This window comes from Phaenicophaeus curvirostris, chromosome 2 (assembly GCF_032191515.1).
Source record: "Phaenicophaeus curvirostris isolate KB17595 chromosome 2, BPBGC_Pcur_1.0, whole genome shotgun sequence".
Taxonomy (NCBI): domain Eukaryota; kingdom Metazoa; phylum Chordata; class Aves; order Cuculiformes; family Cuculidae; genus Phaenicophaeus; species Phaenicophaeus curvirostris.
The window spans coordinates 62880306-62901691 of NC_091393.1; the positions used below are offsets into that span (position 1 = coordinate 62880306).

The 21386-nt window shown below is 40.3% G+C and overlaps 1 protein-coding gene across 1 annotated transcript in view; it reads left to right on the forward strand.

Moving 5' to 3' along the window:
• Positions 1–21386, forward strand: part of SMOC2 (SPARC related modular calcium binding 2) — a 267516-nt gene that overhangs the window by 60858 nt on the left and 185272 nt on the right. The window lies entirely within an intron of this gene.

The window sequence follows — 21386 nt, forward strand, 5'->3', positions numbered from 1 at the left end:
CATATTCCATTGCAGATCCATTCTGGCTAGGAGACAGTAATCCACCCCTCCCAGGACATAAAATTAAGGTAGCAACAGGAAGTCTGTGTCTTTATAGTCCTTTGGAAGCAATGTTGAAATGCATGGCATTGTCTCTTCTCTTTCTGCCACATAAGGTGGAATGCAGAGGAGATGTCAGGCATTACTTTACTATCCTATGATAGACATTTGGGATGAGATTCAGGTTGTCCCCTGGATGAATGTGGGAAAACCGGGAAAGAAGATGAGACTTAAGAGGGTGTAATGGAAGAGGAGACGCCTGCTTTCCTTTCTAACATTGCTGAAGAGAATGAAGGTGGGACAAAAAGACATTCTTTGCTGTCTTGCAGGCTGAGAAGACAACTATCTCAGACAAACCCTTGAGCTTTCAAGGACACCAGCTGAATCATACAGGTTTTCTGGAGAACAGTTGCAGTGCAACTTCAACCATCCTTTTTCCAGGATGCAGAGCAGCAGCTTGCTCCTTGTAATGGGAAAGGTGATGGTAACATTCAGAAGATTAACAATATTAGTTTCCTGCTGGAAAATGGGCCACCTCATCTTGAAATACCTCAGTCTGAAATGCTTTACTTGTGCCCCAAAGAACAGTCCCCACCTGATGGTAATATCAAGTCAGTATTTATACACCAGGCTGGACTTGGAATCCTTTAGTATTTTTTGCAGCACTCCTGCATTCTTGGTGTTTGTGTTCAGACTTGTCACTTCACCTGTCTTGGGCACACTGGGAACTCTCTAAAACAGCATAGCCATGTGATGTGACCCCCAGGAACATGTGCTCTGGGTATACATCTCTGGAAGAGGGCTAAGAGGTGCATCACTACGTAACTGCTTTCTAGGCTAGGTTCTCCAATGAAGGCTGTCATTACTGGTATGTGAGCTCTCAGCCTGGAAGTGCTATGCTTTCCTCTTGATTCAAAATGAATTTTACGTACATGGCTTATACCCACAATTCCTGTTCCTTTGGCTTTCCACCTGTGTGTGTGTATGCAGTGTGGTTTCTGAGAGACAGATGATGCCTCTGTTATCAGAAAGCAGAACCTTTAATAACCTCTGGTGTTTTATAGTCCTCTCTTTCATTTCCTTTTAAATTAATCCAACTCTGGCTTGCTGTGAATGTGATCAGATTGCAAGGTACTGCAAAGTTGCCCCACCTTCAGCCGTTTGTTAGGTGCTTGGAATTAGTGGAACTATGTGGCAATGGGAAAAAGTCTAATCCCAAGCAGGACTTCTCCTTTTGGCTGAAATTCCAGGATGTACCCATAACTCCATAGCTATTGTGTTCAATGCAGTCCTGTCAACAGGAAATCTGGGAACTTTTAAAATCTGTCCAGTTTTGTCATGGCAGCTCTGCTCCCTGCATTTTATGCAAAACCTGCCGTGACTGAAAATTTGGGGATATAATATATGCCACAAGAGTAGTAAGACTCTGATCCTACTTCCGCAATAAATTAATAGGTGGAGCTTTTTCCCCCCCAGGATTTTGGCATCAGCAGAATCCATCCCACAGACGTGGGATCACCTCACCTTGCCGCTGCTATCTCTTCCACCAAGATCAAAGTTACTATCACTCACTCCCCCTTTCCCTGAGGGATTCACAACAAACTGATGAATTGCTTCACTGCAAACAGTTCATCCAGGAGAAAACTATAAACAAACAAACAAGCCAAAAAGACTTAAGGAAGCAGAACATGTAAGAAGCAATGCAAGATTAGAGTGGTTATTTGGCTTCAGATCCAATTCACCAAACATCTCATTTGATGGATTATTTGCTCCAGGCTCACACCATAGTCAGCATTTCCCTTTGGCCCTCCCAGAAGCACCTCACAGCTGTGTTTTTTCATGGCATCTCCATGTGATTGAAAACTATGGATCTTAGAAATTGTTCTTTTGTGAAATGAGAGGAGGACAGGACCAAGTTTTTGCTGTCTGGCCCCTTTCAATGTGTGCTGTTGTGTCAGTGTAGCCAGTAGCTGTAGATGAATGTGGAGGTGGAAGCCAAGGTGTACCTACCAGAAGGCACACATGGATAAGGTGCAGTCTTGGAAGATATATCTCCTGTTTTGAAACTGGAGTTATTTGATGGTGGGAAGATGCTAATTCAGGCTTTGATCTCCTTTTGCAGGGTCCAGAGTGACATCTAATGGCATGGAACCAGACTGCACTACATCTGCAGAGTGAAGTGGACAAAAAGTTATAATTGAATATAAGTTTATCAACTGACCAGAGCGTGGCAAATTCTGTCGGGGTGAAAAAACAAATACACTCTATTAAACTAAACTGTAACGCTCTGGGTTTAGCCATATATCTATATATAATTGCTGAAAAAAGCTGGGAAGTTAAGTAGTCTAAAGTTAGGAAGTGGCAGAGTTAAGCTGCCTGTAAAAACGTAAATTTCACATAATATGTCAGGTTAATGAAATAACAATTTAAACAATATGAAAGGAGAAAATCAGGGCAATATTCCAGAAAGAAGTCAATCCCAAATATTCTATTTTGAGTTTGATGTAATGTAAATCTTTTAGGTATAACCTGCTTTTATGAAAAATGACAAGTTCCTACAAAATAGTTTCTTTTGACAGAAACAGCATATTCTAATGAAACATATTCTGTCAAATATTTTCAGCCAGTGCTGTGTTGTGGCATCAGTGTTTTGAACTATGCAAACTGTAGATCAGAGATCTGTCCAATTTTATCAACATGGAAATACATTTATACATGCTGAATGAATTCCCTTTTAGGTGCCAGTAAAGGCAATTTTGCACCATTAATTAATGTTGCAAGAAAAATACTTTATGTGTTGTGTTTAAGTGTAGGAGGATGATATTTAAGACATGTAATCCCAAAGAAGAGAAAACAATATCAAGAAAAGCTTTGGAATTATTTGAGCTAACTTTTTAGGGAAATAGAGGTTTCCTGGTTTACCATTATTTGGTTGAGTTCTTTTGCAGTAACAGGCATTGAATGATATTCCACTTAGAATAGTTTTAGAATTGCCAAATTCAAAGGAAAAATCTAACTGTGTTATATCTATGTGCATATATGTATATGCATACGTGTGTGTACATTGATGTATAAAATGCGGTCAGTAGGTTGTGCATAGTACACTGAATGTCAATGCCTAGAAAGCATTAGAGCACACATAGTTTTAAGATATGTTTTTCATCTTCGATTTGAATCCATAAAGCAAAATGACAGTTACTGGCACTTAAGGCATGTGAATAACTTTCCTGGGCAACCTGTTCCAATGTTTCACCACCCTTAATGTGAAGAATTTCCTCCTTATGTCTCATCTAAATCTGCCCCTCTCCAACTTATTGCCATTCCTTCTAGTTCTATCTAGTTCTTATTATAAAAAGTCCCTCATTTTGTTTTCAAAAGATTTCTTTGTGTGTTTTCACAGTAAGAAGTTGAATTTCTACTTACCTTTTTGCCTAGAGGTCTTTATAGGGTGAATGGAATATTTTCATGCTTGTGATAGTGGAGAAGCAGTAAAAAAAATCCTTTTTGCACAACACTGAATTCATTTGAGGAACTGATTGCTACAGGGTGCTGTGGAGAGCGAAGCTCACATAACTAGACAAAAGGAGGTTAGGAAAAACCATGAAGGATTGGTCTACTGGTGGCTGTTAAATGTAGTTGGAGTGCATCCATCACCTCAGGAACTCACAGCTGCTGATTGCTGTAGAATGGGTGTACAAACAGGGGAAAGGATTACTCTCTGACTGTGCCATTTCATATATTATTTCCCTTAGCATCCAGTATTAGTTGCTGTCAGAAATAGATTTCAGCCAGCTGCGCTTCTTCTCTCTCCCCAGTGGCTTTTCTAACGGCTGACAGTTTTTGCTATAGGAAACTGCAGTAACAGCGTCCCCCCCCCCTTTTTTTTTTCCAAACAGAAACAATGAACTGAATATGAGCTATTTTTTTGTTGTTGTTATTGAAATATTGAGTATATTAATTCAGACTGGAAAAAAAATTTGCTTATCTTAATCAAAGTATAAGTGAACTGTAGTTTTGAAGATAAATTAGTCAGCGTTGTGGCCATGTAACTTCATGTAATGTTTATAGTAGCCTTCAGCTTCCTTTCACTGTATATTGATTGCACTCAGAAGGGGCTTTCAGCTGGACATCTCTAGCCTTCAGGCAAGTTGCCTTTCAATTCCAAAGCATTTGGTATCCAGCAGCTGAAGGAGATATTTTTAGACACTGGTCCTTTCTTCTGCTCTGAGGAAGGTGTTTAATTATATATCGTTTCACATCCAGGAAGTAGCCTGGGAATGCAGGGACTACTCTGTGGGCCCTTTTTGTGGAAAGACAAAGAATGTTATCGTTTCATTGTGTTGAGTTCTTAAAGAACTCTTTCCATCTCAGAGGAAAAACAGTACACTATTCAGGGAAAAAAAATATTAGAAACAAGATATACTTTTTGAAGCTGGGGTAGCTAAGCGCTGGAATGTTTTAAAACCGAACGGATGTAACTTATTAAAGGGTTGGAAATCACTTGGTGAAAACCTGAATAGACTGTGACCCGTTGGAGGTCAATCTGACTGCTAATAGTAGGAAAAAAAGCATAGAACAATGTGACATGGGGTTCTGAGCTGACTGTGACATCTTAGGAATAAGACCACACAGTTATGATTGATGTTTTTATGAAAACATCTAATTGGTAGTCTGTGCCATCAAAAAAAACCGAGTGGATGCTAAGATCTGCGGAAGACAGTAGATGGCGCAAAGGCGTCAGATATCCTGCCGGGATTTCATTCAGGTTAGGGGTTTAACCAAAAGGTTTTACGGGGAGCATGACAAGAAAAAAATGATCCTAATAGGTGTGTTTCAGTGTTATTACTCAAAATCCAATAAGGATAATGTGTGGGAGGAAACAAAGCTAATGCAATCTGTATGGGTGTCACGCACAGCAGATTTAAAGTGAATTCTCTGCAAATGCTGTCTGCTAAAATATGTTTTGATTACAGTGTTTTACAAATATTATGCCCTCACCTAGACCTTTGTAGCTTTTTCCAATGTGATTATTTTTAGCTGTTATGTCCTTCAAGTTTGGACTTTTCCTGCTCTGCCCTGAGATGAAACAAAGCCTTCAGAGCTTTCCAAAATAATCAGTAAGTTACCATGTAGTATTCCCCCACCTTGGCTATAGGACAGGCATTTCTAACTCAACTTCATTGTTTCTGATCTCCTCAATATCTTTCATTGCAGGCTTTTTACCTTGGATGCTCTATCTATTAGCTTGTTTGAGGTGAGTTAGTCTCTTTCCCTCTCTTCCCATTAAAAGTTTCATTCTACAGCTGAGAAACTCTCCCTAACAAAAATTAGGCATGAATGTTTTGGCAGAGCAAGTGACTCCTTATGAAGAATGATGGTCACCCAGCATTTACTGACAAAGCATCCCCTGACACCTTTCAGAGCAATGTGGTGTGCCTGTGCTTTTGTGGGATGTGGGAGTCAGCACTCCAGCCCCACACCATCCCCCACTCTATGATAATGGTGTTGTAGGTAAGCAGAAGACAAACAGAGTGTATTCACAGCTTAAATACATATCCACAATATGCCATTGCTTGATTCCACCTCTTTTACTCTGAGTAATGGAGGTTTGTGGAAAGACACTGTAATTAACAGTAACTCAAGCTGGTCCATCCACCTGATAGTGTGATGCTGTGCAGAGACAACAAACTGTGACCCAAATCATTATTACAGAGCTATATCTCAAGTAATGAACTCTCCTTTTGGATTTCTGTTTGCACAGCTGATCAGGTTGTTACTGCACCCTGTGGTTGTATGAGATGTCCTTCTCAGCATTTGCTGACAACTGTTTGCACAACCGTATGCAAACAGTCCGAGGACAGCAGTTGTGTTAGTGCCAGCTCTCCTGATACAGGGGTCAAAATCATATGAAATTTTTGCAAGTCCTCAGAACTATCCATAGTTTATTAGTTCATTTTACTTAATTGCTGAGAAAACAATAACCTAAGTGCCCCTTTATATCACTGCTTACACAGACTTACATAACCATAGGAAAAAAACAGGGCCAACAAGAAGTACATTGACGTGCTGGACAAGGTTATAACTGCCCCTCATAATCTGTCCCCAGAGAAGCTGATGTTCTTCCAGGGAGTTTTGTATTCCACTGTGATAAGCAGCCAGAAATTTTTAAAGCTCTTAAATCCTTTGAAGTCAGGAATTATGATGTGTTATTAGCAGAATATCCTAAATCTGGTGAATGTGTAATTTTTGTCAGCTTCAAGTGAAAAGTATTATAAAATGATTGGGGAGTATTTTAAATGAAGTTGAATGGAAAGGAACGGAATGAAAAATGGTATTAAATGAAATACAATGTAATAAAAAAGAAATCTTTATCTGTTGCTAAGTCAATGCTAATAAGAAATATGTGCAATGAACTTGTGTGTGTGTTTGGATAATGTCTTTTCTTCAACTCATAATTAAGGTCATGTAAAGGAAAAAGTAAGCAATAAAAAGTCAGTGTGTCCAAAGCACCTTAGGCTGGTCTCCATATCTTCATGGACTTTTTCCTCTTTCCACTTAGTACGATCCAGTTTGTCCAACTCTTCCACTGAAGCATTTGGTTTGGAAGGGGTGTGAAAGGCACGGCCATGAAAAGCTCAATTCATCTTTTCTACTACACCATCATGTGCCAGGGCTATGCCAGGAAGAGTTTTCTCTGACAGCTGAGCCTGTTCATTTTTCCTTCGTTCCGGATTCCTGAGCAGGTAGCAGTGGAATATTGAGTGACGTGTCAGGTTACATTGCTGTGGGCTGTAAGTGTAAGATACTGAGATGTAACCAGTAACCTTGAGACAGTTATTTCCCCATGGTTTGTGTCAAAGATCCTCACTGGGATTTTATTATTAAAATTATTAATAATATTATTAATTTTATTATTAATTAGAAGTAAATAAGTTTATCAGCCAAATGTAGACTCAAACAAGGAATATAGAAAATTCCTCATGGTATTTCTTTCAGCAAAGGGTTTTACTCTCAGTTTTATTTTTTTCATGCACTTAGAATTTCTGAAAGAGTTAGAAGGAAATGTAAGTAATTTGGCTGCAAGCAACCAATAGTTTGCTGTATTCCATCCTTAAAAACTGGGAAGCAGACAGAACTACATATATTTTAATCACAAGTACCTTCATCCTAAGACAATCAGCTAATGCTGCCTCTCAAGCACTGGCATAGAACTGCAGAATAAGGGAGGAGAGTAACTGAAATCCAGTGCAGTGAAGTCCAGAAATAGGTCTTGAAAACTGCACTTTGGTGAAATAAAATTAGAAGTAGGTGACCGCTATTGGCAGTTCAGTTCAAAGCAAGTTGTTGGCCTAATGTGAGAAACTGGGTAAAATTCCACGTTATGTTTATATGGTCAGACCAGATACTTAATTGCTCCTTTTGGACTTCAAAGCGAATCTCTATTTTGATACTGGTGGAACAGATTAATTGTGGAAATGCTTCCTGCAGAAGATAGGTAGGGAACTAGTAGCATCTATACAAGTAAACAGACTTGATAGGAACAAGGAGGAATACAATGTACCTCCAGTGGAAGGTTTGGGAGGAAACTGAGGGCAGGGCTACGCTAAATGAAGCCAGGGAGGTGGTTTGCAGTGCATGACAGTTATCCTACTCATTTAGCATGTGGACCCATATGCCACTGAATTTGGCACTGTGATCTTAAAGGCTTAATCTCCATGCATGCAGGGTTGTCTGTTCTGTGCTTCACTGCACCCTGTGATCTGCTCCAATGACATATTCTTGAAGAGTTTCTTAGCATTTCTCTCCTAGTGACCACAGGTACTGGTTTACCTGTGGGAGGGCAAAGTTTAGCCACATACACAAGTAATTGTAGATATGACTCAAAAAAGGGGCTTATGTAGTTTTGGAATCCAGTGGATCAGATGCTTTCCTAAATTAACTGGGGAGATACCATTTGAGCTTAGGTACAATTGTTTAACGTAAGTGATTAAAAAAAAAAAAAAAGAAAATAAAACCCAGGGCTTTTATTGCTCACTCTTTGAATAAGTCTTTAGTAACAATTGTTGCATTGCGCATAATGTGTTTTTTTCCAGTCCTGATTATGAATGGGAGACCATCATTCTCCCCACTAAAAATGGTTGTTCAGACAATGCACACAAATGCAGGAGGCAGCAATTTCATGTCAAAACTGTTATCTGACTAGAGTGAAGAACATTTTTTATCCTTTGAAATACTTGTAGAAATGAAGTCTTCTTGATATTTCATTTAAATTTCATGCACTGCTTACCTAAAGCAGGTTTAAAATGAATGTTAAACATCAACCTGCACAGACTGTTAGGTAACAGCACAAACATTAATGATCTATCTCGTTAAGAAAACAAAATCAAAATGTCATGTGTTAACAAAGGTCAAAATATGGATTACCCAGTGGGACATGAAACTAGAAGAACAACAAGTTATTAAAAAAAACACAGAGAAAGACAGGTGGCCAATCAGATCTATCTTTCTATTTTTCTTTCTCTCCAGAAAAAAAAAAAAAGCAGCTTTATTTGCACAATGCTGTGATTATAGATTTGTGTAACTAAAGAAAGGAACAGGCAGACTTTTCCTTTTCCCATTGGAAGCTCTTCAGAAAGTTCATCACAAGTTGATGCAGTTCCTGAGTGGTATTTCTTTTTTCTTAAAGCTGTTTCTTATCTATTTCACTGAACTACTGTATTTTCAGATATTGCAGGTCATGGTTGCAATAGATGCAAAGAAAAAAAGAGGTGACAGGTGAAGAAAATGAAATATGGTGACAACAGAGCATTCATATTTTGAACTGGGAGATCCAAGGAAGTCCCACATTATTACAAGCACTGTACCTTTCTTTGAACTTCCCCATCCAGTATGCCACCAAGAGTCAAAGCTACTTTTGTACTCCTTGAGCACAAATGACAGCAACTGTGCCCCTTTGCTAGCACTGGGACAAGCTGATAGTGGTAGCTGGAGGCTCTCCAAATGAAGACATGCTTTTGAGTCATTAAAAGCTTTTACATTCCACAAGTGTGCCAAGAGAGGTTGTACTCCAAGAAGGCAATTCACGTGACTCGTTTCAGTTACCTGTTTCAGGATTAGAAGAATGACGCCATGGCATTGATTACATCTCTTTACTGACCGTAATGGAGTCCTTGTAGAGCTAGCTCACACATAGAGCTGTGTCCATGCTATACCTCTTCAATAAAGACATCAGGTGAAATGAATCCCAGTTCCTGCCTCTGAAATGTGGAATAAGTAGCTACATTATTGAACAGATAAATCCTTGGATTAAATGAATCTGACTCAGTATGGAGGGAAAATGTGCACTTAATGTGGCAGTGTTTTGATCCTGAAGAGGCTGAGATAAAATGGGTTAAGCTCTGAAAATTCCTGAATGGCTTCTAGAGTCAAAAAAGAAAAAAAAAAAAAGGCAGTGGACAATTATTTAATTACTTAGAAGGGAAGAAGGGACTTCGCACAATATAAAGGCAATGTCAATCTTACCAAAATCCTGTCATTGAGAAGACATTCATGAGCACTATACTGGCACTCTATGATTTCCAGTGAAACAAACAAACAGTGGTTAATCATAGAATCACAGAATAACCAGGTTGCAAGAGACCCACCGGATCATCGAGTCCAACCATTCCTATCAATCACTAAACCATGCCCCTTTGCACCTCGTCTACCCATGCCTTAAACACCTCCAGGGAAGGTGAATCAACCACCTCCCTGGGTAGCCTGTTCCAGTGCCCAATGACCCTTTCTGTGAAAAAATTTTTCCTAATGTCCAGCCTAAACCTCCCCTGGCGGAGCTTGAGGCCATTCCCTCTTGTCCTGACCTCTGTCACTTGGGAGAAGAGGCCACCTCCCTCCTCTCTACAACCTCCTTTCAGGTAGTTGTAGAGAGCAATGAGGTCTCCCCTCAGCCTCCTCTTCTCCAGGCTAAACAACCCCAGCTCTTTCAGCCGTTCCTCGTAAGACCTGCTCTCCAGCCCCCTTCACCAGCTTCATTGCTCTTCTCTGGACTCGCTCCAGAGCCTCAACATCCTTCTTGTGGTGAGGGGCCCAGAACTGAACACAGGATTCAAGGAGCGGTCTCACCAGTGCCGAGTATAGAGGGAGAATAACCTCCCTGGACCTGCTGGTCACACTGTTTCTGATACAAGCCAAGATGCCATTGGCCTTCTTGACCACCTGGGCACACTGCTGGCTCATATTCAGTCGGCTGTCAACCAACACCCCCAGGTCCCTCTCCTCCAAGCAGCTTTCTAGACAGACTTCTCCTAGTCTGTAGCACTGCATAGGGTTGTTGTGCCCCAAGTGCAGGACCCGGCATTTGGCCTTGTTAAACCTCAAGTCATTGGTCTCAGCCCAGCGGTCCATCCTGTTCAGGTCCCTTTGCAGAGCCTCCCAACCCTCCAGCAGATCGACACTTCCACCCAGCTTAGTGTCGTCCGCAAACTTGCTAAGGGAGCACTCGATACCTTCATCCAGGTCATTGATAAAGACATTGAACAGGGCTGGACCCAGCACTGAGCCCTGGGGAACCCCACTTGTCACTGGCCTCCAGCTGGATTTCACACCATTTACCACCACTCTCTGGGCCCGGCCATCCAACCAGGTTTCCACCCAGGAGAGTGTGCGCCTGTCCAGGCCAGAGGCTGACAGTTTCCTAAGCAGAATGCTGTGAGAAACTGTGTCAAAGGCTTTACTGAAGTCCAGGAAGACCACATCCACAGCTTTCCCCTCATCCAGCAGCCGAGTCACTTTGTCATAGAAGGTGATCAGGTTAGTTTGGCAAGACCTGCCTTTTGTGAACCCATGTTGACTGGACCTGATCACTTGGTTCTCTTGCATGTGCTTCATGATAGCACTCAAGATGACCTGTTCCATGACTTTCCCTGGCACTGAGGTCAGACTGACAGGCCTGTAGTTCCCTGGATCCTCCCTGCGACCCTTCTTGTAGATGGGCACAACATCAGCCAGCCTCCAGTCCAGTGGAGCTTCCCCAGTCTTCCAGGACTGTTGAAAGATGATGGAAAGGGGTTTGGCCAGCACATCCGCCAGCTCCTTCAATACCCTTGGATGAATCCCATCCAGCCCCATAGACTTGTGGGTGTCTAGTTGGGCTAGCAAGGCTCTGACCACCTCCTCTTGGATCATGGGAGCCTCATTTTGCTCCTCTAGCTCCTGGGTTTGTACACAGACGGAACAACTTTCTTCACAATTAAAGACTGAGGCAAAGAAGGCATTAAGTACCTCAGCCTTTTCCTCATCCCCTGTCACTGTTGTTTCTTCTGCGTCCAATAGAGACTGTATGGTCTCCCTAGTCCTCCTTTTATTATTTATATATTTGTAGAAAGATTTTTTGTTATCTTTCACAGACTTTGCCAATCTGATTTCTAGTTGAGCCTTAGCCCTTCTGATTTTTTCTCTACACAATCTCACTTCCCTCCTGTAGTCCACCCAAGAGGCCTGTCCCCTCTTCCAGAGCCCATAAATGTTCTCTTCTTCTTGATATCACTCAAGATCTCTCTGTTCAACCAAACTGTTTTTTTCCCCTGCCGGCTTTTTTTCCAGAACATGGGGATGGCTTTCTCCTGAGCTGCTAGGATTTCCTTTTTGAAGAGCTCCCAGCCCTCATGGGCTTCCTTGCCCTTGGGTACTGTCTCCCATGAGACTTTGCCAACCAGTCTTCTGAAGAGTTCAAAGTCTGCCCTCTGGAAATTTAATGCTACAGTCCTGCTAACCACCCTCTTCACTTCACCTAGAACAGAAAACCCTATCATCTCATGATCACTTTGTCCTAGGCGTCCACCTACTGCCACATCCCCCACAAGGCCTTCTCTGTTCACAAACAGCATAGAGCTTCTGTTTGCACAGTTATGAAATCTGGGGTATCAATTAAGAACACCTGAAGTACTATAAAACGTTTTAGGAAGTATATCTGAATTTACCATAAATTTGTGAAAGGTATTTCCAGCATCAGGATGGTCAAAGACCGAGAAAAATTATATTTGATGTTTTTAATTTGCAGTGTATCACATATTACTTTTCAGAACCCAATTCTAGGGGTCACAAAAATAGATGATTTTTTTGAGTTCTTAGTAACAGAGAAAGGTGTCCAAATGATACATTAATTAGAAATTTATCTTTGGGATCAGGCCATATTCTTAGTCCTATTCCACTTCACTTCTTTTTAAAGTCGAAGTGCTTGAAAATTTCTCCAATAGCCCTCATAGTCTTCAGTATGGAGGACAGCAAGTTGATCTGCCCTCTCCGAATGCCACATTCATGTCATGTGTCATGCATATTCTGCTTTTATCTTTTGGATATCAGCAGTAAAGATGATGAGGACTTTTCTGATGAAGCAAAGTTTGATTAGAAAGTACTCTGAAATGCCCCAGAGCAGTATTTCTTCTGTCTTTGCATACAAATTCACCAATAACACATCACTAGTTTTATTCCAAATTGTTTCTGTGTTCCAATCTGGGACTCATGAATGAAATATACATGCATGCAGTGGTGCACATTCTCTGCCTCCTATAAACATTAAGTTATTCTGCAGTGACTCATGCCAGTAATACTATCTAAGCAATAAGATAGAGTTCAACATATGATATTTCAAGTGTGCTTTATATGTACGATATGGTGAAGATCTGACCTGGGAAAACTCTGTTCTTGGTGTTTTTAAAAGGCCATCTAGACACAATCCTAGGCAACGTTCTCTAGGACTTTGCTTTCAGCTGTGAAATTAGACTAACTGATCTCCAGGAGTCTTCTCTGACCTCAGCCACACTGTTTTTGTGATACAGAATAAGCCAAGCTGGCAAAAATAAAACTCCTCTGTTGATGGGCATTACAAAAAGGCCATGTCACTGCCCCCATATTGTTTCTACCTGGATATTTCAGCAGCTGAACTGCTGAAATAAGGTCTCCCTTTTGACGTTAAGAACCAAGTATGTGACAGGAGATTTTACTTCTGATTGGACTGCAGCTTTGCCCAGCATTAGCAGGAGGCAAGACTCAGTCACTCTGCTCCTGGCTGCGCCTGTTCTCTGTAGTTCTGTGGGCTTCTATGCTACGCTCTGTGCTCAGTGGCAAATAATGATGTCAAGTTTCTATTTCTTACTGCAGTGATGTAGTTCAGCTCAGCTACCTATGCAGAATCATCAAGTCCAGCCATTCCTATCAAACACTAAACCGTGCCCCTCAGTGCCTCGTCCACCCATCCCTTAAACACCTCCAGGGAAGATGACTCAACCACCAGGTAAGGGAACAGCGCGATGGTGGTAGTTGTGGTTTGAATTCTGGTAATTTTGTATCATTTATGTAATAAGCAATGGTAACATTTCCTGTAGAGGAAAAAAATTATGTTATTTTATGCTTTTGAGCATGCAGAATAAAATACAACTGGATAAAACCCATGATTTGTACCATGCCCATTAAAGCTCTAACTAAGGCAAGGCTCCCAGCCATTTTTCTCATGCTTAGAAGTGGCAAGATAATTTGCACGCAAATTCTCATAAAAATATAGCCCTTGGCAACGAGTCAGATTCTTAGTCTTAAAGGCTTTGGGATGACTGACAGAATTGATGTGATTCATTCTTCATAAAATAATATGAAACTATACTCACAAACCCTACAAGTGCATACTATACTATACTGTCACTGTTGTTCCTTCTGCATCCAATAGGGACTGTATGGTCAGGCTGTATGTAGGATATGAGTGTAACAAAAATCAGTGGGATGCCTCATGGAGAGCAAGGTGATATCCATTTTACAAAAAACCTGAAGTAAATTTTTTCTGTGCATTTTCATTCATTTTTTCATACCTATATACTGTCAAACAACAAGATTATTGCATTTGAATGATATAGCCAGGGTCACTTATGGTATGTAACATGAAGAATAAGTAGAATTCTTATCATATATTGTGGGTTGTTAATTGGTGGTGGCAAACTGGTTTTTGGAAACTCCGTTTTACCTCATGGGAGGTTATGATTATCTCAGTGTGATGCTTTTGGTTCAAAATTTTTCATACTTCAGCCTCTTTATTACAGACACAAAAGGACAAGCCTGAGAGACAAGCAGCCAGTGCAATCCCCAAGTCTAAAGAGACCTTATTGTAGGAGCTGCTCACAAGGAAGTCAGATACAGATAGAGCCAGTCAAAAACTTTTGATATTGTATGTCAGAGTTCAGATCCTTGCTGAGGACTTTGGAGCTATTCTCTTTTCCCCCATATTCCTGCATTATTCCAACTTTTCTCCTTCCTGATCTAACCTCAGCATTTTTCTTCTCCTGTTCCCTCTCTCCTCTTAGTCTCAACAGGCTCCTCCATTTTGACTCCAAAAAGACGGATCCTTCTCACCTCCCCCACCAACATCCCACCCATTACTTTTATATTTCTCTAATTACATAAGGAGGCAACATGAACTCATATTTTGAAATAGATCAGAGGACATTTTTCCTCCTAAACAATTGTTATTAAAAGCATTTAGGTTGGGATTACTGAAAGCAGATAGTATTTGGTCCCAAGAAAAAGCTCAGCAATTTCTTTTCTGCCAAATGAAATCTTTAATAAGGGTTTTGAAACACTTTACATCAGCAAAGTGTTTCAACATGCTAATGTTATGTTAATTATGCTTTCTGCTTGCTTTCTTCTCTGAATTTTGTTGATGTGGGTGAAGAAATCACCCCCAAGGAAGTCTTCTATGCACCTATATGGCTCATCAAAATTTACCTAAGATTATTTTCAAGAACAAAGCTGAAGTGAGGGCTTTTTAAAGGATTTATAGATGTACTATACTTATGGATTTTCAATCCAATTTAGATTTTTTTCTTTTACTAATCTCCTACCGAGACTGTTTACTTGTGGTGTTGCAAGAGGCTGAACTCTGAGAGCAAGTCATCTTGCAAAGAATACTGACATTTTATCTGAATATGACCTTTCTTGATAAGTTGTATTGTAAACTGTATTATCTCATCAATTTTAATAAAACCACTGCTCACTGTTCTTTCCTAATGGAAGCACTCACTCATAGTTAGTGGTGTTTTACTTGTTGTCTTGCCAACCAACATAGAATAGTCTCTATCAAATATTAGCTTGCCTTAAAAATGGCCTTCTCATAAACTGCTCTTCTACTGCCTCAGCTGACTAGGAATGATTACTAGAGGACTGTTGCACATAGATGTGCACAAGCAAATGCCTACTACAATGCTCTCACAGTCCAGTAAAAGGAAATGGATTTTATTTGATGGTGCTGTCAGTTTGGTTAGGTTACCCCCACTTCTGGGGACCTCCTGCAGTTCATCTATCTCAACTTGAAGACATAGCTTTGGGAAAACTCTGGAGTCAGTAAGGAAGCATTATCTCATGCAGTATCAATAATGGTTCTTTGTAGATGGTGTTAGCAACTGGAGGAATCTTTTTTGAGGAAAAGCATAGTTTGGAAATAGAGAAAATGTATAAGGAACTCTTAGTAGCAACCACTCCAGCCTAAAATGTGTTGCTTATTGCAAAGCCTGGGAGATAAAATAGAACTGTTAAAGCAATCATTTCCTGAACTCTGATCAGGAATGCAATTACGTGATATAAAGGACAAAAGTCACTGTTGCAGATAAGTGCAAGCTTCAGGCTACAGCTGTCTTTATTGTGATTGCAGTGTATATCAGATGTTAATGCTAAATGCAAGACCTTTGTCATCCTGAGAAGTTGTTCATTTACTGAACAGCATTAATCATTAATTAATCACATGTAGATTAATCTAACAGCCACACTTCAAAATACACCTTCTTAAAGGAATATTCTATTTCGCTTTTTATTAATGAATTCTCTCAGTCTTTCTAGAGTGCTTGAGTATTTGATACCTAGAGACCTTTCTAAAGGCTATCAATTCAGGTCACTTCTTGGCAAAAAGATTTCTGCCATAATTAAGCTCTTACCCAGTTATGATTCAAATCGATGAGTTTTTTTCATTGACTTAATTTGAAGTTGAATTAAATCTCCATTAGATGCTGATAAAAAAAGAAGCTCCTAACACGTTAGTATCTCAATCTGTTTCAAGTTTAGTTATCTTTTCATAGGCAGAATGTCAGCCTCTGTCTGCATAGCTTTGGGCAATTTTGATGGATATCTACTAGCAAAGTTTACTCTGTAAATTCTCTGCCAGGCCTTGTGCCTCTTTGCAAGTATGCATCAGCAGAAATCTGAATCTCATTAACACCTAACATGTCACCTTCAGCCTTCTGATTTTTGTTTTAAAGAAAAGAAAGATGAAAGCTTGAGACTGAAAAAGAAGGGTGAAATAGAAAGAAGGAGAAGCTTTCATGATTTTCTATCTGTTTCCCTGGGATCAAAGGGGATTGTGCATTTTTATGAACTCTAAGTTATAAAAAATTCTCAGATTGGATATTTGAAGAGAAGATTGTCCCATATCAGGTACCTCAAGTGAAATATGAGTTCACCTTTTCCCTCTAGAAATATATTTGGAGGTATTGAATGGAAACTAATTAGGGAAGATGAGAGCCAAGCAGTACTGATGAAGTTCAAAAAAATTAATTGGCAAAATGCAGCAAACTTGCTGAACGCATGAAAAAAGAAAGTAAAAACATAAGGGAACAAAGAGGTATTTATTTTATTTTTTTGTTATTTTTTTTCCTTTTATTGGACCAGGAATGTAAGAAAATGGAAAAAGAATGTAAGAAAATGAAAAAAGATGGGGCGAAACTTTATGGTGAGCACATGACATTCATTCAGCCTCTCATCCTATCGTCTATCACTTGGGAGAAGAGACCAACACCCACCTCACTACAACCTCCTTTCAGGTAGTTGTAAACAGTGATAAGGTCTCCCCTCAGCCTCCTCTAGGGTAAACAACCCCAGTTCCCTCAGACACTTCTCATAACACCTCAATGTCTTTCTTGTAGTAAGGGGTCCAAAACTGAACACAGTATTCAAGATGCGGCCTCACCAATGCTGGGTAAAGGGGCAGAAACGCTTCCCTGGTTCTGTTGGCCACACTGTTTCTGATGCAGGCCAAGATGGCATTTGCCTTCTTGGCCACCTGGGCACACTGCTGACTCATATTCAGCCAGCTGTTGACCAACACCCCCAGGTCCTTCTCTGCCAGGCAGCTTTCCAGCCACTCTTCCCTAAGCCTGTAGCACTGCATGTGGTTGTCGTGTCCCAAGTGCAGGACTCAGCACTTGGGCCTCAGAACCATAGTTAGGGTTGGAAGGTATCTTAAAGATCGTCTAGTTCCAACGCCCCTGCCATGGGACACCTCATACCATTGGTCTCAAGCCCATCAATCCAGCCTGTTCAGATCCCTCTGTAGAGCCTCCCTGCCCTCAAAGAGATTGACACTTCCTCCCATCTTAGTGTCATCTCCAAATTTACTAAGGGTACGCTCAATCCCTTCATACAGATAGTCGATAAAGATATTGAACAGAAGTGGACCCAGCACTGAGCCCTGGGGAATAGCACTTGTGACTGCCCTCTAACTGGATTTAACTCCATTCACCATGACTCTTTGGACCCGGCCATCCAGCCAGTTTTTAACCCAGCAGAGGGTGCAACTGTCCAGGTCAATGGTAACCAGTTTCTCAAGCAGAATACTGTGAGAAATGGTGTGAAAGGCTTTACTAAAGTCCAGATATGCTACAGCCACAACCTTTCCCTCATCCATTAAGCAGGTAACCTTGTCACAGAAAGAGATCAGGTTCATTTAGCAAGACCTGCCTTTCATAAAACCATGTTGACTGGGCCTAATCACCTGGTTGTCTTGTGTGTGCTGTGTGGCAGTTAAGTGAAAAAAATTCTTCAGACAAGGAATTGTATTATCTTCTATCTGGGAAAATACACAGTTTTGCCTTTATGCTTGAGACCTGTGCTGCATTCTTCCAGCTCCTATAAGAATATATACACTGATAGATTCTATGATGTTACATTTACTTAGATAATTCTGATTTGTGCATTCAAAATCATATACTGACAATTAAAATTGCAATTTTTTTTTGCAAAGAATGTGATAGGATTAATTTTTTTTAATGCTCCCGGATAAACTGTTTCAAGATACCTCTTTAATGGGCTTTATTCAGCACACTTTGCATCTGCATTTTATATTTGGCCTTGTTTGTATTGCCACATCACACTTGCTATGATGTAATTACTTCTGTACTAAAGGCTCCAGAGCTTTGACTATCTCAGGGGCGTAAACTATAATGGGATTACTGATGGTTTGCAGGAAATGGGACATTTAGTGCATTAGCAAGAATCAGAAAGTCCTCCATAATATCAGTGAGTGCTTTCTGACATTCTTATTTGGTCTCACCTTCTTTTTTCTCCCCCTTTTAATGTCAGGTTGTATAGATACACAGTGAAGTCACTGGCCTGACTCCTCCACATTTGTTTGGTAACAAAGTTCTAGTTCTAACTTTTTAAATTAATTTCACCAATATGGTTGGGAAAGATCAGAGAAAACAAACAAGTAAGTAAATAAATCTCTTTTGTTGATGTTTTGAGGAGTATGTTAACATACAACTAACATCTTCAGATTAGTATAAGATGATGATTTCTGCAGCATTGTATCATGAAAATCTCATGTTATCATGCTCTTTCTTACTACCTAGTGGAGTGTTAACAGGAGGAGAAGGACAGATAACCTTCACATCTCTACTTTGGTAACTAGCCAAAAAGTTAATAGCGATAGCGATCATAAAAGCTGTGGAAAATTACTTATTTCCTCTCCTGTTCCAGAGAGGGGATCAAGAGAGTGGAAACTCTCCAGAGGCAGCCAAGCTGAAGCAGAAAAAACTTTGAGAGGTATGTTTAGAAGAAATGTGGGAAATTTCGGGTGGTGGAAAGGCAGAGCTGGATATACTTCTGTAGACTAGGGACAGTGATCTAATCTGATGCTGTGAGCAGCTTTGTCCTGGTCAGGGAAGGTGACTGTCATGAAGATGACTCTACAGTTCATGAGGAAAACAAAACATGAAGGAAAATCCTAGAAAACTTCACAACAGGTTAGACACCAGCTCAAACTTTTTTTAGAACAGTCAAGAAAATGAGCCTGGACCACGTACTGAGGATTATTTTTCATGTCTGTTTCAGTATTTCCTGTATTTTAAAGTAAATAACAATAGTGTCTTGCAGTCTGGTAAACCTGTTTTGTTGCAGTTGTCTCACACCTGTTATGTACTTCTGACATAATAAGTCCTGTGGAATCAAAGGCTTTTCCCCTGCATTCCTTGATATGTCTGTACCCCCAGGCAGCAATCTCTGCCAGTTTTCAAAAAGTGCTCCAGCACTGATCGCCTTGATGCATCATCTTCACACTCAAACACTAGGGTTGTAGCTTGCCTGGGACACCCATAGAAGGAGCCTGGACAGGGTCTCCCTTTTTCTGTATCTTCACTTGGGTTCCTGCCTGACTTTGTCACCTGGGCTTATGAAGACAGGCTTTTGATGAGCTGATAGCTTCTGTGATAGGCCCAGTAGTGTGTGGGCAGGGTATTATTTAGGCTCCCCCCTCCATTATTTCTCTGTGATCCTTCATGGGTGTGCACACAAGCTCTTATCATATAGCCTAAGACATCCCACTATCCTGGTCTCTGTTTGGAGGCGTTGACTGCCCTCTGATCAGGCACATGCGAAATTATTCAAAGGGCTAAATGCCACATATGACATTTCCAATGTAGAGGCAATTCTACTTTAAGTCTATTTTTCATAGACACATTCATAGGATCCCAGGGAATCCCACCCCCCCCAGCCCCACCCTTAGCTTTTTTTTGCAGATGCGTGATCTGCGAGGTTTTTAAGGTACAGAGGGATTCATGAATGGATCAATATTTATGAAACCATCTTAAAACTTACAAAATCATTTTGGAGGACTAAGTTATGGATGCCTTCCCCAGACTTGTACTAAGATTAATAATGATCATTGGAATAGTTATGGAAATCTACCTCTTCTCATTGACCACCTGGGAGCACAAGTTTTGAGAGTATTTTTCTGTTGTTTCATTTAATAGGGAATGCATCTGAAGAAGCAGATCAGTCCACTAGGTGACTTTCAGCTGGCAATGTCCTGTAGCTGTCACAGAACAGGTCACCAGCTGCTTTCTTCAAAGCTCCACTACCAGGAAAGACTAGGTCTGGAAAGCATGGGAAGTCAGAAACCTTTAGAGGCCCTGTGGTGGCTTGGACCACAACTATCATTAAACTGGAGATTATCAAATCTTTTAATCTATTTTTAATTTCCGTGTTTTTAAAGCTGCTTCTCAGAAACTTTAAATCAACTGATGTTTTCCATCAGTCTCCAGGTTTAGTACTTGGCAGGATCAGAAGGCCTTCTTTGTAACACTTACGGTGCAAGGTACACTCCTCCCATCTCTTGGCTGAGATGTCATGGCAGATGGCTATATCAAAGGCTCACATTAATAAATCTTGATCTTGCTTTATTTTTGCCAAGAAATTTAACTCCCTTCAAAATCCCTCCTCGTGACTTATATCTTCTAATTGGTTTTCTCCACTAATACTGAGGGACTTTTTTTGTTTCCTGCATATAAAACATGCTTCCAATGAATAACTGGCCTCACTGCCTTTTCTGGCAAAAATACACTGGAAATCCTCTGGATTTTCTATGTCAAAATTTTTTTTTTTTACTATTCTGTTACGAGTGAAGTGTAGGAGTGAAAATCATCTGTCTTTCCGTCATGGAATTCCTATCAAATACTATGCTATTGCATGAGATACATTAATAATTTACATACTATTTTCCCCCTTTTTCCATCCTTAGGGAATGGATACTCTCCTAGTCTTTTCTTTTTTTTCTTTTTTTTTTTTTTTTGCAACAGGTAAAAACACCCATTAAACATATTTTATTACCTTCAGTCCATGATAGTTTAATGCCAAGAGAAAATAAAGAAAAAATAAAGGCAAACTTTTTTTTTGTTTTGCTAGGGTGGCTTGTTATAGTTCAAGAATCAACAAAGGTGTTTTTTCATGATACAGTGATTTTTAGCTAACATCAGTTAAGTGATGTGTTTGGTGCCAAGTGGCTGTGCTTTGGCACAGATCTGATTCAATAAATGGATTGAGGAAGAGTCATATGTTGTCCACTTGGTTCAGATGATGCCTGCATGGAGGTAGTCTTTCAATATTGACATAGTTTTGCAGAAAAGAGGAGATGAAGTGAAATTCAAAATATTTCCATGGAGTGAACAAAACCGATGTAAAAATATCAGGCTAGGTCATCCTGTGAGCACATCAGCATGCCTCAGGGACCAGGTGTGAATCCCTCAGGGACCAGGTGTGAATCCCTC